Raw genomic sequence first — 4,267 nt, 5'->3', positions numbered from 1 at the left:
TCTTATGGTCTGACAAACACCGCTGTTGCTCGGCCACCTTCCACCGCAGATGGGCGTCTTATGGTCTGACAAACACCGCTGTTGCTAGGCCACCTTCCACCACAGATGGGCAGGGCCACCGTTGTGGATGCAGTGGATTGAGCCCATTCAAACAGATATCTCTATCTTAAACAGAATGATTCCTATGGGATTTGTATTATTATGCTAACTAGATTTTGGAGAGGAAAAACAATAAACATTTTATGTTAAATATGGCACTGTTATTCTGTTCTCATGCCTTATCTTCAGACTGCTGCAGTTCATTCCAAGCCCTGCCCAATCCATCTTCAAGCCCTGCTCAAGCCCTGTTCAAGCCCTGCTCAAGCCCCGTTCAAGTCATGTTCAAGCCCTGCTCAAGCCATGTTCAAGCCCTGCTCAATCCCTGTTCAAACCCTGCTCAAGCTCTGTTCAAGCCCTGTTCAAGCTCTGCTCAAGCTCTGCTCAAGCCCTGTTCAAACCCTGCTCAAGCCCTGTTCAAGCCCTGTTCAAACCCTGCTCAAGCCCTGTTCAAGCCCTGTTCAAGCTCTGTTCAAGCCCTGTTCAAGCCCTGTTACAACTAACATTTTACTCCTTGTATTTGAGACAAAGTCACACCTTGTCTGGGTGATTTAGAGAGATAATACCAAATTGTAGCAGACAGATTTAGTTGTTCGTATCACATTTTAAATGTACAATCTCTGAGAAATTGACAAAAATGCAACAAGTGTTACAACCATCCCTTACAAAAGAGGATACTTATGTGGATATATTTTCTGTTTCAATCTTGCAGCCATTAAATAAAGGTTAAATAAATCAAATAAAACATGTAAGATGTGGGGGGAAATAATATTTGAATGTTAACAAATATATATATATATATATATATATATATATATATAAAATTGTTTTATGTCATTTTAACAGGGGGTGCTGCAGCACACTCAGCACCCTACTTCCCATGGCTTTGCTTGCAGCAGAAGGCAATATAACACGTTCTCTTCTCTCCCACCCCAGAGTGTCTGGCTGCTGTTAGCTTCTTTCAAAATGTTCAAGAAGTGGTTCAATAGAGAAGCTGGCTTCAGAGCATGAAGAGGACTGGCGTAGAAGAGTCAAGTCAATAGAATATTCAAGCTGGAAGCACCGTTTCCAGAGACATCGCTGCCTTGGAGCTGAGCTGACACGTCCCTGCTCTACATCGAGACTGGGCTGAGCGGAGGCAGTAGTAGACTAGGCAGTGACAGAGACAGGTCACACGTACGACGTAGTAAAGAACATTCTACTCTGCTGTTATGAACTATGTATGTTGCTGTAGTCCGGAGACAGACGGGGAGAGGAGAGGACACGTTTTCTTTTTAGAGAAACGGAAGGAACTAGTTTCTTGAACGTATTGGATAGATTCTATCACAGAGACCTGGTTTGAGAGAGAGATTTAAACTCCGTTTTTCGGTGAAAGGGAAGCCATGTCGTCTGCGGTGGTAGCTGCCTCTCGTAGACAGTCCTGTTATTTATGCGACCTGCCCCGCATGCCCTGGGCTATGATCTGGGATTTTACCGAACCCATCTGCAGGGGATGTGTTAACTACGAAGGAGCGGACCGGATCGAGTTTGTGATTGAGACAGCCCGGCAGCTGAAGCGGGCTCACGGCTTCCAGGAGGGGAGGTCTCCGGGACCGGGGAAACAGCAGCAGCTATCCGGGAAAGAGATCCAGTCTAACCACCACGGGTCTGGAGGAGACCCCGGGTCCCGGCCGTCACAGCCCCTAGACCGCTACCCCTCTCCACCTTGGACCGTCCACTGCGGATGGGACCGGAGTACCAGTCTGGGAGACAGGCTAACGGAATTCCGGTACCTAATGGATTTCCTAAACCGGACGACTCACACGAGCTCAACCGGCAGAGCCCCAACCCGCGAAGGAATAACACGGTTCCTCCAAATCTCGTTCCTCTGGTGAACGGGAACATGTCCTTGTTACACGTAGGTAACGGCAGAACCGTGTGTCCGATGGCGATGGGGCACCCGGGGTCCGGTTTGATTGCAGGTAGCCCCAACGAGCACGGCGGCGGTAAACAGTTAGTCTCGGTCTCCTGTAGTGACCAGCACGAGAAGGATAAGCAGCACATACCTGACAGCTTGACACCGGAGATAGAGCATCACAAAGCCCGGTCGGATGAGTGGACGAACAAGGGGAAAACGGTCAGGGACTTGATGGTTCTCCATACTTTCGACAGCCGGTTCAAGAAGGATCATGCAGCCATGCAACAGAGGGTGATTGGCTATGAGCAACAACAGAACGGAGCTGCTTCCAAATCAGGTTGGTACTGGCTGGATGGCTGGATGTATGGGGTTGTTTTTTCCATATGAATAGAGCAGTACAGTGGACCATTCTGCATATTTACCCTCTGCTACATAGTCTAGACTACATGTTTACAGTTCAATAAAAATAAATGTTGTGTTTTGTCACGACTCAAACAGACAAGTCATGCATAATATGCACAGGGAGATCATTTAATGTCAACTCTTTGCTGTGCATACCATTCAAATGAAAAAGATTTGTCAGATTTGCTTTTTTTTTTCTTAACAATAGCAAATTATAAACTAATAAATACATAATCACAAAAGGCACTTTTTAAGCATGACTTGTGGGAGTGTTTGTGTCATTGCAAAGAAATGCTAATCTGGTGTAAATCTATATTTGGTTTAAAGTGTTAGTATGTACAAAGGGGTTAACCTGTGAAGTACTCTACATATGCACTTCAAATCAGGATTTGTTGTGGGTATGTTTGTCACGAGAAAAAAAATGCAAATCTGACAAATCTATTTCATTTGAATGGTATGCCGAGCAAAGAGTTGACTTAAATTATCCCCATATGCATATTATGCATGACGTGTCTGGTTGAGTCGTGAGAAAACGCAACATGTATTTTTATTGAGCTGTAAACATGTAGTCTAGACTATGTAGCAGAGGGTACCATGCTGAATAAAGTGCATATGGAGAGCACTACACAGTTTAAACCCTCTGTTACATACAAGCACACTTCAAACCAAATAGATTTACACCAGATTAGCATTTTTGTAATGACACAAACACTCCCACATGTCATGCTTAAAATAGTGCCTTTTGGGATTATGTATTTATTAGTGTATAATTTGGGATTATGTATTTATTAGTATATAATTTGGGATTATGCATTTATTAGTATATGATTTGGGATAATGTATTTATTAGTACAGTATATACTTTGGGATTGTGTATTTATTAGTGTATAATTTGGGATTATGTATTTATTAGTGTATAATTTGGGATTATGCATTTATTAGTATATGATTTGGGATAATGTATTTATTAGTACAGTATATACTTTGGGATTCTGTATTTATTAGTATATCATTTGGGATTGTCTATTTATTAGTGTACAATTTGGGATTGTGTATTTATTAGTATATAATTTGGGATTATGTATTTATTAGTATATAATTTGGGATTATGTATTTATTAGTATATAATTTGGGATTATGTATTTATTAGTATATAATTTGGGATTATGTATTTATTAGTGTATAATTTGCTTTTATTATTGTGCATCATTCTTTTTTCTTCTCAGTATTAATCATCATCTGTCCATGTTGTCTCTAACTCAGCCTTCTTCATGACCGTCTGTCCATGTTGTCTCTAACTCAGCCTTCTTCATGACCATCTGTCCATGTTGTCTCTAACTCAGCCTTCTTCATGACCATCCGTCCATGTTGTCTCTAACTAACCCTTCTTTATGACCATCTGTCCATGTTGTCTCTAACTCAGCCTTCTTCATGACCATCTGTCCATGTTGTCTATCTAACTCAGCCTTCTTCATGACCATCTGTCCATGTTGTCTCTAACTCAGCCTTCTTCATGATCATCTGTCCATGTTGTCTATCTAACTCAGCCTTCTTTGTGACCATCTGTCCATGTTGTCTCTAACTCAGCCTTCTTCATGACCATCATCTGTCCATGTTGTCTATCTAACTCAGCCTTCTTTGTGACCATCTGTCCATGTTGTCTATAACTCAGCCTTCTTCATGACCATCGTCTGTCCATGTTGTCTCTCTTTCTCAGCCTTCTTCATGACCATCATCTGTCCATGTTGTCTCTAACTCAGCCTTCTTCATGACAATCTGTCCATGTTGTCTCTAACTCAGCCTTCTTCACGACCATCTGTCCATGTTGTCTCTAACTAACCCTTCTTCATGACCATCATCTGTCCATGTTGT

The 4,267-nt window shown here is 42.3% G+C and overlaps 1 pseudogene; it reads left to right on the top strand.

Moving 5' to 3' along the window:
- Positions 1–984: 984 nt before the first annotated feature.
- LOC135531106 (interferon regulatory factor 2-binding protein 2-A-like) lies at positions 985–2,330 on the top strand (annotated as a pseudogene).
- The last annotated feature ends 1,937 nt before the right edge of the window (positions 2,331–4,267 follow it).

This window comes from Oncorhynchus masou, unplaced genomic scaffold (assembly GCF_036934945.1).
Source record: "Oncorhynchus masou masou isolate Uvic2021 unplaced genomic scaffold, UVic_Omas_1.1 unplaced_scaffold_15154, whole genome shotgun sequence".
NCBI classification, from domain to species: Eukaryota; Metazoa; Chordata; class Actinopteri; order Salmoniformes; family Salmonidae; genus Oncorhynchus; species Oncorhynchus masou.
Note: the sequence above shows the minus strand (reverse complement) of the source record. Positions and strands in the feature narration are given on the sequence as shown.